Raw genomic sequence first — 14705 nt, forward strand, 5'->3', positions numbered from 1 at the left:
CATTCTATATCTCCCTTATTAAAAATTTTTTTAAATGTTTATTTTCAAGAGAGAGAGACAGAGTGTGAGCAAGGGAGGGGAAGAGAGAGAGGGAGACACAGAATTCGAAGCAGGCCCCAGGCTCCAAGCTATCAGCACAGAGCCTGATGTGGTGCGAGAATTCACGAACCATGAGATCATGACCTGAGCTAAAGTCAGATGCTTAACCAACTGAGCCACCCAGGTGCCCCAATATATCACCCTCTTAGAGATAGCCATACACATTAACATGTTATAGACTGTGAGGAATTCTGGACTTTAAACTATCTAGTTTTGTTTAACTCAGTGTTTCTCAAACTTATTTGACCATGGAACTCTTTCACATAACATCTGTCTTCAGAGAACTTACTATTCCAAAAAATAAATTTCAGGCAATATTGCCTTAAAACATCTGTGTGCATCAGAATCACCCAGGAGGGCTTGTTCATATACAAATTGCTGGGACATGCCCTCAGTGTTTCTGAGTCAGTAGGTCTGCAATGGGCCCCAATCTTTCTTTTTTTTAAATTATTATATTTTAGATTGAAGTATAGTTGGCATATATATTAGCTTCAGCTGTAAAAAACAGTGATTTGACAATTATATACATTATGAAATGCTCACCATGATAAGTGTAGTTATCTTCTGCCATCATACAAAGTTATTACAATGTTATTGACTATATTCCCAGTATATATATTGTATGTTGTACTTTTAATCCTTTTGACTTATTTATTTTATAATTGGAAGTTTGTCCTCTTACTCTTCTTTACTTATTTCACCCATGCCCTCAACCTGCTCCCGTGTGGCAACCACTAATTTATTCTCTATATTTATGAATCTGTTTCAATTTTGTTATTTGCTGTTTGTTCATTTGTTTTGTTTTTTAGAATACACACATAAGTGAAATCATATGGTTTTTATCTTCCTGTCTCTGACTTCTTTCATTCAGTAAAATACCCTCTTGGTCTATTCATGTGGTCACACATGGCAAGATTTTATTTTATTTTTTATCTGAGTAATATTCCATTGTGTATATATATACCACATCTTCTTCATCCATTCATCTATCAATGGACACTTAGGTTGCTTCCATATCTTGATGATTGTAAATAATTCTGTGATAAACACAGAGGTGCATATATCTTTTCAAATGTGTTTTCATTTTCTTTGGATTAACACCCAGAAGTAGAACTACTGGATTACATGATACTTTTATGTTTATTTTTACTTCTTTTTTTAATGTTTATTTATTTTTGAGAGACAGAGAGACAGAATGTGAGTGGGTTAGGGACAGAGAGGGACGGAGATACAGAATCTGAAGCAGGCTCCAGGCTCTGAGCTGTCAGCACAGAGCCTGACATGGGGCTCAAACTCATAAGCCGTGAGATCATGACCTGAGCTGAAGTCAGATGCTCAAACGACTGAGTCAGCCACATGCCCCAATACTTTGATTTTTATTTTTGTGAGCAACTTCCGTAATGCTTTCCAGAATGGTTCCACCAATTTACATCCCCACCAACAGTGCACGAGGGATCCCCTTTTTCTACATCCTTGCCAACACTTATTTTTTCTCATCTTTTTGATAGTAACCATTCTGCCTGGTGTAAGGTGATATGTTATTGTGGTTTTGATTTGGATTTCCCTGATGATGAGTAATGCTGAGCATCTTTTAATATGTCTGTTGGCCATCTGTATGTCTTCTTTGGGAAAATATCTATTCAGGTCATCTGCCCTCTTTTTAATCAGACCATTTGGGGTTTGTGTGTGTGTGTGTGTGTGTGTGTGTGTGTGTGCGTGTGTGTTGAGTTAAATGAGTTCTTTATATATTTTGGATATTAACCCCTTGCAAATATCTTCTCCCATTCAGCAGGTTGCCCTTTTGTTTTGTTGATGGTTTCCTTTGCTATGCAAAACCTTTTTGGTTTTTGTAGTCCCAACTAATTTTTTTTTATTTCATTTCCCTTGCCTGGGAGACATATACAGAAAAATATTGCTAAGGCCAATGTGTATGAGTTAACTGTATATGTTTTCTTTTAGGAGTTTTATAATTCCAGATCTTACATTTAGGTCTTTAATCCATTTTTAGTTTATTTTGTGTATAAGACAGTTGTCCACTTTTATTCTTTGGCATGTAGCTGTCCAGTTTCCCAACACCATTTATTGAAAAGACTTTTTTTTCCCATTGCATATTCTTGCCTCCTTTGTCATAGATTAATTGACCATATAAGCAAGGGTTTATTTCTAGGCTCTCAAAACTGTTTCATTAATCTATGTGTATATTTTTATGCCAATAGCATACTATTTCGATCACTATTGCTTTGTAGTATACTTTTTAATCTGCCATGTGATACCTCCAGCTTTGTTTTTCTTCCTCAGAATTGCTTTGGTTATTTGAGGCCTTTTATAGTTCCATACAAATTATAGGATTTGTTTGGTTCTAGTTATGTGAAAAATACTATTGGAATGTTGATAGTGTTTGCATTGACTCTGTAGCTTGCCTTGGGTAATATAGACATTTTAACAATATTAATTCTTCTGATCCATGAGCATGGTATGTCTTTCAATTTGTGTCATCTTCTATTTCTTTCATCCATGTCTTATAGTTTTCAGAGTATAGGTCTCTCACTAAATTCTACTTGGCTAAGTTTACTCCTATGTATTTTATTCTTTTTGATACAATTGTAAATAAAATTGTATTCTTAATTTTTCTTTCTGATATTTCATTATTGGTACATGGAAACACAACAGATTTCTGTAAATTGATTTTGTATCCTGCAACTTTAGTGAATTCACTTATTAGTTCTACAGTTTTTTGGTGGGGTCTTTAGGGTTGTCTATATATAGTATCATGTCTCTGAAAATAGTGACAGTTTTACTTCTTCCATACCAATTTGGAGTCTGTTATTCCTTTTTCTTGTCTGATTGTTGTGGTAGGACTTCCAGTACTCCATTGGATAAAAGTGGAAAGAACAGACATCCTTGTCTTGTTCCTGATATTAGAGAAAAAACCTTTAGCTTTTCATCATTGAATATGATGTTAGCTAGTGAAGAATTTGTACCACTAACAAGTTTCCAGCTGATGCTGATGCTGCTGGTCTGGGGACCACACGGTGAGAACTACTTTTATAGAATAGAAATTCCATCATGCTCTTTCATGTTATCTCCTATTACAAAGATTTTCAAATATTAATGTGCACACTAATTACCTGGTGTTCTTTTTAAAATAGGAATTCAGATTCAGTAGGTATGGGGTGGAATCTGAGATTCCACAGTTTGAAAAAATGAGAATGATGTTTGTCCATGGACCTGAATTTGAGAAGTCAATAGAATGTAAAACTGCCCAAACTCTTTTGCTGTCCAAGTAATGAGGCATATATCTAGGAAGAATTCTGGTAGATATCACTGTGAATTCAGAGTTTACTAGCAGAGTAAATTTATTTCCTTTGTAGATCTGGATAAGAACATATAAAATTTCACAAAGGGTTTGTATGGAGGAAGGTTTCTGCTGACATTGCCTATTAAGGTAACACAGACTTGAGGAAGAGTCTGTAATCTTTTCTTCATATGATTTAGCCTAAACCTGTTGTAATCCAAATGAAAGTTTGTATTCATTATCTGTGTGTGACAGATCCAAAATACAATGACTTAAATAACACTTCTTTCTCACATAAAAATATACAATGATATGAGCAGCTTTACTCTAGGAAATCATCAAGGGTCCAGGTTCCTTCTGTTCTGTTGACTCACAATCCCTGGAGTGCTGCATTTATTTAATGGTACAAGGACAAGACTCATATGTTGCACATATTCTTTGATCATGTCTCATTGACCAGAGTCTAGTCATATAGCAGAAATGACTAGGCTGTCGTGTACAGCTAAAAGTTGTATTTTTTTTTTATTTTAGAGAGAAAGAGAGAGAGAGAGAGTATGTGTGTGTGTGTGAGCAGGGGGAGGGGCAGAGGGAGAGGGAAGGAGAGTGGGAGAGAAAGAGAGAGAGAGACAGACAGAGAGAGATAATCCTCAGCAGGCTCCATGCTCAGTGTGGAACCCGATGTGGGGCTTGATCCTACCACCTTAGGATCATAACCTGAGCTGAAATCAAGAGTCCGAAGCTTGACTGACTTGGCCACCCAGGCGCCCCTAAAAGTTATATGTCAATAAAAGAAGGGAAGAGACAATGAATAATCTCTGCTATAGCAGATATGATAGTAACACAAATTCCTGAAAAGAGAGGGAAAATAGGGGAATGGGGATAGCAATTTGCTTGAAGAACAATCACTTAAGGCATAAAGATACGGTTGTGTGCTACTCTTGACATGGTGGAAAGTTCTGTTGTAAAGCACCTCATTTAAATGTTTCCGATTTATATTTCTTTTTCAACAGTAACAGAAAATAGCTACAAAGACGGTAGATGTTTAAACACAGTTAAAGGTGTTTCCAGAGTCTTCTAAGGAAGAAATCAATTCCTATCTATAGCAGCAGTTAACAATGTGCTCTTCTACTGGTTTGGATCCCAGTATATAGGAGAGCAGCATTTTTTTTTAAATTCTTTGATCACTTAGTTATAACAATCTGGAATTCAGCCTAATTTTGGCTAGAAGTTTCATTTATTCCAGGACAAATCCAAAGAAATCAAGCTGTGGAACATGAGCAGCAGTTGAGTGACACTATTTAGTTCATGAGGCTGTAATTTATGGTCAACTCCAGGAAGCACCCTCTCATGTGTGGAAAACACATCCCCTATGAATGGAACATCCACTCTGTCCCATTAAGTCCAGTAGATATGAGGTCAAGTAAATTTTTCCCATGGAGCTGCATATTTTAGGATCAAGTTTTGGTAATTAAGATGAAAATAAAGAGATAAATTAGAGCGTTATTTAAAAACCCTAACTGTTGTGATACAAATAACTTTGTTTTGCATTTCCTTGAAGAGCCACATTTGAATGATTTCCAGTGAAGATAAGGTCAAGCTTGTTAGATGGTAGAATGTCTCTTGATACAACTAATGGAGAGCAGAACAGACTCTCCGGAGCCAAGCAAAGAGGAGAGACCCATGGAAGAAGGTAGGACTGGTGGGAGGGAGCGACAGGGGAGGGGGAGGCAGCCCACCCGGCAAGGCAGAGCCCCCCAAGTCTGGCTTGCAAAAGCAGAGGGGTCAGACTCCGTGAGTTCTGACAGCCAGTGGGACTTAACATCTGGAATGTTAAAAGTCAACAGCTCTTCCCTTGCAGAGCAGGGAGGGCAAGAGGATGCCAGGAGGGAGAGTTGTTGAGCCCTGGAAGACAGAGCTCAGCTCGGTGGGGGAACAAAGGCACTGGCAAGCGCCTTCTCCCTCTCCCATCTGCCAGCTGAAATTCCAAAGGGAACCAGTTCCCGTCAATGACCTCACTTGCACCATGCAAACTCCCAATGCTGTGCTTCTGTGGATCCATCCCTCTGACGGTCTGCCTGCCTCCCTCCCGGTGCTGCAGGACCCCTCCCGCAGGGGACCACCAATGGCAAAGCGAGCTAAGCCCCTCCTGCCCCTGGGCAAATTGCGGATCCACCCTGGCTAATAAGCCTGTGGCCAGATCCCATCGAAGAAGCACCACAAGCCTGGCAGTGTGCAAGCAGCCCAGACAGGGGCCACACCACTCCACAGTGAGTCCTGCCCCTGGGAGAGGAGAAGATAAGGTACACACCAGTCTGATTGTGGCCCCAGAGTTGGGCTGGGGGCAGACATTGGGTCTGACTGCAGCCTTGCCCATGAAGACAGGTTTCTCTGGATAGCACAGTGGAAGTGCCCTGCAGTTTGGAGCTACCATAGGGACTACCCAAAATGACAAAACAGAAGAATTCTCCTCAAAAGAAACTCCAGGAAGTAGTGATAGCTAATGAATTGATCAAAACAGATTTAAGCAATATAATGGGACAAGAATTTAGAATAATAGTCATAAAATTAATCGCTGGGTTTGAAAAAAGTATAGAGGACAGCAGAGAATCTCTTGCTACAGAGATCAAGGGACTAAGAAACAGTCATGAGGAGCTAAAAAATGCTATAAATGAGGTGCAAAATAAAATGGAGCTGGCCATAGCACGGATTGAAGAGGCAGAGGAGAGAATAGGTGAATTAGAAGATAAAATTATGGAAAAAGAGGAAGCTAAGACAAAGAGATAAAAAAAATCCAGGAGTATGAGGGGAGAATTAGAGAACTAAGTGATGCAATCAAATGGAACAATATCCATATCATAGGAATTCCAGAAGAAGAAGAGAGAGAGAAAGGGGCTGAAGGTGTACTTGAACAAATCATAGCTGAGAACTTCCCTGATCTGGGGAAGGAAAAAGGCATTGAAATCCAAGAGGCACAGAGAACTCCCTTCAGACGTAACTTGAATCGATCTTCTGTATGACATATCATAGTGAAACTGGCAAAATACAAGGATAAAGAGAAAATTCTGAAAGCAGCTAGGGATAAACAGGCTGTAACTTACAAAGGTAGACACATAAGAGTAGCAGCAGACCTATCTACTGAAACTTGGCAGGCCAGAAAGGAATGGCAGGAAATCTTCAAAGTGATGAACAAAAAAAATATGCAGCCGAGAATCCTTTATCCAGCAAGTCTGTCATTCAGAATAGATGAAGAGATAAAGGTCTTCCCAAACACACAAAAACAGAAGGAATTCATCACCACTAAACCATCCCTACAAGTGATCCTGGGGGGGATTCTGTGAGTGAAATGTTGCAAGGACCACAAAGTACCACAGACATCACTACAAGCATGAAAACTACAGATGTCACAATGACTCTAAACTCATATCTTTCAATAACACTGAATGTAAATGGACTAAATGCGCTAACCAAAAGACATAGGGTATCAGAATGGATAAAAAACCAAGACCCATCTATTTGCTGTCTATAAGAGACTCATTTTAGACATGAGGACACCTTCAGATGGAAAGTGAGGGGATGGAGAACTATCTATCATGCTACTGGAAGTCAAAAGAAAGCTGAAGTAGCCATACTTATATCAGACAAACTAGACTTTAACTTAAAGGCTGTAACAGGAGATGAAGAAGGGCATTATATAATAATTACAGGGTCTATCCATCAGGAAGAGCTAACAATTATAAATGTCTATGTGCCGAACATGGAAGCCCCCAAATATGTAAAACAATTAATCACAAACATAAGCAACCTTATTGATAAGAATGTGGTAATTGCAGGGACTTTAATACTCCACTTACAATAATGGATAGATCATCTAGACACAGGATCAATAAAGAAACAAGGGCCCTGAATGATAACATTGGATCAGATGGACTTCACAGATATATTTAGAACTCTGCATCCCAAAGCAACAAAATATACTTTCTTCTCAAGTGCACATGGAACATTCTCCAATATAGATCACATGCTGGGTCACAAAATAGCCCTTAATAAGTATAAAAGAATTGAGATCATACCATGCACACTTTCAGACCACAATGCTATGAAACTTGAAATCAAGCACAGGAAAAAGTCTGGAAAACCTCCAAAACGATGGAGGCTAAAGAACACCCTACTAAAGAATGAATGGGTCAACCAGGCAATTAGAGAAGAAATTAAAAAAATATATGGAAACAAATGAAAATGAAGATACAACAATCCAAATGCTTTGGGATGTGGCAAAGGCAGTTCTGAGAGGAAAATAGATTACAATCCAGGCCTATCTCAAGAAACAAGAAAAATCCCAAATACAAAATCTAACAGCACACCTAAGGGAACTAGAAGCAGAACAGCAAACACCTCAAACCCAGCAGAAGAAGAGAAATAATAAAGATCAGAGCAGAAATAAACAATATAGAATGTAAAAAAACCTGTATAGCAGATCAACGAAAACAAGAGTTGTTTTTTTGAAAAAATAAACAAAATTGATAAAGCCCTAGCCAGGTTTCTCAAAAAAAAAAAAAAAAAAAAAAAAAGGGAGAGGACCCAAATAGATAAAATCATGAATGAAAATGGATTATTACAACCAATCCCTCATAACCACAAGCAATTATCAGGGAATACTATGAAAAATTATATGCCAACAAACTGGACAACCTGGAAGAAATAGATAAATTCCTAAACACCCACTCACTTCCAAAACTCAAACAGGAAGAAATAGAAAATTTGAACAGACCTATAACCAGCGAAGAAATTGAATCAGTTATCAAAAATCTCCTAGCAAATAAGAGTCCAGGACCAGATGGCTTCCCTGGGGAATTCTACCAGACATTTAAAGCAGAGATAATACCTATCCTTCTCAAGCTGTTCCAAAACATAGAAAGGGAAGGAAAACTTCCCGACTCATTCTATGAAGCCAGCATTACTTTGATTCCTAAACCAGACAGAGACCCAGCAAAAAAAGAGAACTACAGACCAACATTCCTGATGAATATGGATGCAAAAATTCTCAACAGGATACTAGCAAATTGAATTCAACAGTGTATAAGAAGAATTATTCACCATGATCAAGTGGGATTCATTCCTGGGTTGCAGGGCTGGTTCAACATTCACAAATCAATCAATGTGATACATCACATTAATAAAAGAAAAGATAAGAACCATAGGATCCTGTCAATTAATGCAGAAAAAGCATTTGACAAAATTCAGCATCCTTTCTCAATAAAAACCCTCAAGCAAGTTGGGATAGAAGGAACATACTTAAACATCATAAAAGCCACTTATTAAAAGCCCACAGCTAATATCATCCTCAAGGGGGAAAAACTGAGAGCTTTCCCCCTGAGGTCAGGAACACGACAGGGATGTCCACTCTCACTGCTGTTGTTTAACATAGCGTTGGAAGTTCTAGCATCAGCAATCAGACAACAAAAGGAAATCAAAGGCATCAAAATTGACAGAGATTAAGTCAAGCTTTCACTTTTTGCAGATGACATGATATTATACATGGAAAACCCGATAGACTCCACCAAAATCTGCTAGAACTGATACATGAATTCAGCAAAGTCGCAGGATACAAAATTAATGTACAGAAATCAGTTCCATTCTTACACACTAATAATGAAGCAACAGAAAGACAAATAAAGAAACTGACCCCATTCACAATTGCACCAAGAAGCATAAAATATCTAGGAATAAACCTAACCAAAGATGTAAAAGATCTGTATACTGAAAAGTATAGAAATCTTATGAAGGAAACTGAAGAAGATACAAAGAAATGGAAAAACATTGTGTGCTCATGGATTGGAAGAATAAACATTGTTAAAATGTCGATACTACCCAAAGCAATCACACATTCAATGCAATCCCAATCAAAATTGCACCAGCATTCTTCTCAAAACGAGAACAAGCAATCCTAAAATTTGTATGGAACCACAAAAGACCCCGAATAGCCAAAGTAATATTGAAGAAGAAGACAAAATGGGAGGCATCACAATTCCAGACTTTAGCCTCTACTACAAAGCTGTAATCATCAAGACAGCATGGTATTGGCACAAAAACAGACACATAGACCAATGGAATAGAATAGAGACTCCAGAATTGGACCCACAAAAGTATGGCCAACTAATCTTTGACGAAGCAGGAAAGAACATCCAGTGGAAAAAAGACAGTCTCTTTAAGAAATGGTGCTGGGAGAAATGGACAGCAACATTCAGAAGAATGACACTAGACCACTTTCTTACACCATTCACAAAAATAAACTCAAAATGGATAAAGGACCTGAATGTGAGACAGGAAACCATCAAAACCCTAGAGGAGAAAGCAGGAAAAAACCTCTCTGACCTCAGCTACAGCAATTTCTTACTTGACACATCTCCAAAGGCAAGGGAATGAATTAAAAGCAAAAATGAACTATTGGGACCTCGTGAAGATAAAAAGCTTCTGCACTGCAAAGGAAACAATCAACAAAACTAAAAGGCAAACTGATGGAATGGGAAAAGATATTTGCAAATGACATATAGGACAAAGGGCTAGTATCCAAACTCTATAAAGAACTCACCAAACTCCACACCTGAAAAACAAATAATCCAGTGAAGAAATGGGCAGAAGACATGAATAGACACTTCTCTAAAGAAGACATCCAGATGGCCAACAGGCACATAAAAAGATGCTCAACATCACTCCTCATCAGAGAAATACAAATCCAAACCACACTGAAATACCACCTCACGCCAGAGTGGTTAAAATGAACAAATTAGGAGACTGTAGATGCTGGCGAGTATGTGGAGAAACGGGAACCCTCTTGCCCTGTTGGTGGGAATGCAAACTGGTGCAGCCACTCTGGAAAACAGTGTGGAGGTTCCTCAAAAAATTAAAAATAGATCTACCCTATGACCCAGCAATAGCACTGCTAGGAATTCACCCAAGGGATACAGGAGTTCTGATGCATAGGGGCACTTGTACCCCAATGTTTATAGCAGCACTTTCAACAATAGCCAAATTATGGAAAGAGCCTAAATGTTCATCAACCGCTGAATGGAGAAAGAAATTGTGGTTTATATATACAAAGGAATACTACTTGGCAATGAGAAAGAATGAAATGTGGCCTTTTGTAGCAACGTGGATGGAACTGGAGAGTGTGATGCTAAGTGAAATAAGTCATACAGAGAAAGACAGATACCATATGTTTTCACTCTTATGTGGATCCTGAGAAACTTAACAGAAGACCATGGGGGAGGGGAAGGGAAAAAAAAGTTAGAGAGGGAGGGAGCCAAACCATAAGAGACTGTTAAAAACTGAGACTAAACTGAGGGTTGATGGGAGGTGGGAGGGAGGGGAAAGTGGGTGATGGGCATTGAGGAGGGCACCTGTTGGGATGAGCAATGGGTGTTGTATGGAAACCAATTTGACAATAAACTTCATATTAAAAATAATAATAATAAAACAAAAACACAAAAAAAAACTAATGGAGGTCCAAAGAGTGGACTGGAGGATGAATTAAGGAACATTTATATTATGCAGAGTGAACTATTCCTTGGTCAATTTCTCACTTCTCTGATTTAACGTAATGGCCCATCTTTAAGGAATCAATCAATGATCTAATTTATTGTAAAATGAATTTAGTCTATTGAGAAAATCAGGTCAAAGTGCTTAGCTGTTTTCATGAGAGAAAAATCAGACAAAGAACAATTATGTGTTATAATGACTGAAAAACAAAATTGACAGGAACAGTACCATATAACTAGAGCATAATGTGATTGTCTACCAGCCTGGCCTTCAAGGAGACAGGTTGGTGACATTTTCTTTTTAAAATGGTACCTTTTCCCAAGGACTTCTTGTCTTTCAAACTTCTGAGTGCATGAGCTGGAATGAAACCCTCTATCTGGAGCCGCTCTTTCCTCCTGAGTGGAACACTCTAACTTCCATGTCACTTCTGTTTATTACCAGAAAGCAGGTTATGTGGCTTGTGTTTATTTTCTCTAATGAGGCCCACTGGGGATTGGCATCTCCTAGCAGACTTCCCTAATGAGGAATCGTTCTGTTCCTTTCCAGTGAGGCTGGTATCATTCAACAGTGTTATTAAGTTGTGAGCAAGTCCCTCAAATCACCATGGAGAGTGTTCCAGATAGCAGGAATTTTAGGATTCTTCATGCATAACATGTGTCTCCAGTGACCTACGTACCATAAGCAAATCTTTCACACACTCTCTTTGAACTATGATGAAAAGTAGGCTACACAAAAGCCAACAGGTACAGCCTGTCAAATTAAACCCCAAACCAGCCTTGATGTTAAAAGCCTGAAACAGAGGACTCACCAAGTTAAACTTACATGTGAGGATCATGAATTCTCAGCGTCCAGAGAGAGAGAGACTTTTATACTCGGCACGACCATTTTCCTCAGAAGACAAATCTAGTTGAATAATTTCCTTGTGGGTTGATGCTTAACTGATACATAATATTTAAAATGGAAAGGAGCAAATTTCTGAAAGCACTCATTTTCTTTTGAGACTTTATTAATACACTGGGGATTTACTTAAGTACAAGCTTTAAAGCCTTTTTTTTTATCATTGATGTTAAATGGCAAGAGGAATAAATAACATGTGGCGAAATATGGGTGTGCTTCTTAGCACTTGCCATAACTCACTTTTTCTATTGCCCTTCAAAGAGCAATATTTTCAGAGGACAATGTTAAATATGTCAGTACTGATATTTATGTCACAGTTCAGTCCCAACAGAGAAGCCCAGATATCTGATTTCCTGATGATTTTCCTCATCTTTGATTAGCTATATGAGAATGGATCGGCAGACATGTACTGTGTTGTAGTGACTAAATCCCACCACCAGCCGGAGGTCAGCAGTGTGGAATGGCATCCACAACCTGCCAGCTCAGGAGTTCAGGCCAAGCAGTTGTGAGGCAGAGAGGTGTAGGGCGTACATTCAAGAGTGACAACTGAACTTTACTTTGGGCAAGTTGCTTAGTGTATCTAAGCCTGTTTTCACAACTAAAAAAGGAAGTCATTTGACACCTGCCTTACAGGGTTGTCGTGCAGGATTGAGGTAATGCTGAACCACATTTAGCATGGGGACTGGCTCAGCGAAAGTTAGATTTTGTTGTTACGCTGATTACTATTACTACTTTTAACAAAATTAACTGGACCACCGTGATATGAAAACTCTTATTGTCTTACCTTTTCCCTATGACTATCAAGAAAAGGTGAACAAGAATCTACTTAAGGGGACTATACTGAGCTAACCTAATTCTGCTCTTATCATTTTACCCCGTTTTTAACCCTCATCCCTGCCCCACTGCCAAGTGGCAGAAACATGGAGCCTTGATGGACAATTTTTCCCAGAGAATTTACAATCTGATGGCCCTGCCCTAAGACAGTATATCCTCAGTAGGGCCCTCCAGGGACTGGACAAGGGGAAGGGAGGATGGGAGGAGAAGGACTGCAGAAACTTCTGTTCCCAATTAGCCCTGAAGAAAAGGGAAGGGGCTGGAGATGATAGATGGCGAGGCAGAGTGAGTGAATATGACAGGGGCCCCTCTGTTGGACCTATGTACCATGCTTAATTTTTTTGGCCAGAGGCCTGAGGGTTTGGCCAAAATCAAGGCCATAGCTGCTTCAGTGACTGCTGTCTTCCTGACTGACCATTATTGGCCTGTGTAAATAACGATCCCCAACAAGTTATCAAGGTGGCAATGAAAGCCCATAAGATTCTAAGTTGTTTTTTTTTTTTTTTATTTTTTTTAAAATATTTATTTATTTTTGAGACAGGGAGAGACAGAGCATGAATGGGGGAGGGTCAGAGAGAGAGGGAGACACAGAATCCGAAACAGGCTCCAGGCTCCGAGCTGTCAGCACAGAGCCCGACGCGGGGCTCGAACTCACGGACCGCGAGATCGACCTGAGCCGAAGTCGGATGCTCAACCGACTGAGCCACCCAGGTGCCCCCCATAAGATTCTAAGTTTTGAGAACTTTCTGGGATGGGGATGTGATTTTCTTTGCCTGAATAAATTTTCTCTGGAGATAGTATAATTGGATTTTCAGCAACTTGCTTAACTTCTCTTAATCTCACTTTCTTCATTTGTGAAATGGAGTTTTTTTTTTTTTTTTTTTTTAGAGAAATAAATAAGGTTATGTGTGGGCATTTACAAGGGTCCTCTAAGAAACAGATGGCACAGGGGCGCCTGGGTGGCTCAGTCGGTTGAGCGTCCGATTTCAGCTCAGGTCACGATCTCGCGGTTCGTGAGTTCGAGCCCCGCGTCGGGCTCTGGGCTGATGGCTCAGAGCCTGGAGCCTGCTTCCGATTCTGTGTCTCCCTCTCTCTCTGCCCCTCCCCCGTTCATGCTCTGTCTCTCTCTGTCCCAAAAATAAATAAACGTTAAAAAAAAAAAAAGAAAGAAACAGATGGCACAAAGTCACACAAATTGTTAATTGAGGGAGTCAATTAAAGGAACTATTTACAAGGGGATGGGCAGACATATTTCTTGGAAAACCAACAGGGGATGACGTAGTGCCTTCAAGCAGGCAGTGGGAAGAAGTGTTCCTGCCTCTAAGCCTGGACAGGCAATGGGAAGGAGTGTTTACAGGAACCCTAGAGGGGGCTGCTCAACAGAAGGTGTGGCTTTCGTAGAGGGATGCAACCAACAGGAGGGCACCAGAGGAATGAATTTCTTACCAATTTGACCTCTTCTGATCTCCTTCCACTATCTCCAATCATCAAACCTAATTGGAGACCAGAGCTCAGGAAGTGCACTGAACCATTCTCTACAGTGTAGTTTTCCAGGGCCCAGAGCAAAATGGAAAAGGAGGGAAAGTAGATCCGGAGGGTAAAATGGAAGACAACTGGAGAACATCATCAGGTACATAGTATTTTTCCTGGCACCTAGATAGGAATTATAAGTATTACAATAAAAGGAAAGAATACACAGACCGGGTTTCAAATTGTAGTTCCATCTTTGGGGGTTGGCTAGCAGATAATTTAAGAGGTCATTAAGAAATGTCCAAAGCTTTATAAATACAAACTTTTGAAACATCTCATAAATATATTTCAGTTTACTTATTGTGCAGAGGATTTTTCCAATAACACTGTCTTGTATGCTCAGCTGTACATGTTGCAAGTACAAGTTTAGTGTATTGCTCCAAAATGTTGGGGAAATGAACATTAAGTATGGTAAGTCTGGGAATAAAAGTAATTCTGTCTATTGGTTCTTCAGTTTGAACTTCTTTTTTCTCTGGAGTGTCACACTTCTCTAGAGAACCTTCTTCAGGTCAGT

This window comes from Panthera leo, chromosome D1 (assembly GCF_018350215.1).
Source record: "Panthera leo isolate Ple1 chromosome D1, P.leo_Ple1_pat1.1, whole genome shotgun sequence".
In the NCBI taxonomy this organism is placed as follows: domain Eukaryota; kingdom Metazoa; phylum Chordata; class Mammalia; order Carnivora; family Felidae; genus Panthera; species Panthera leo.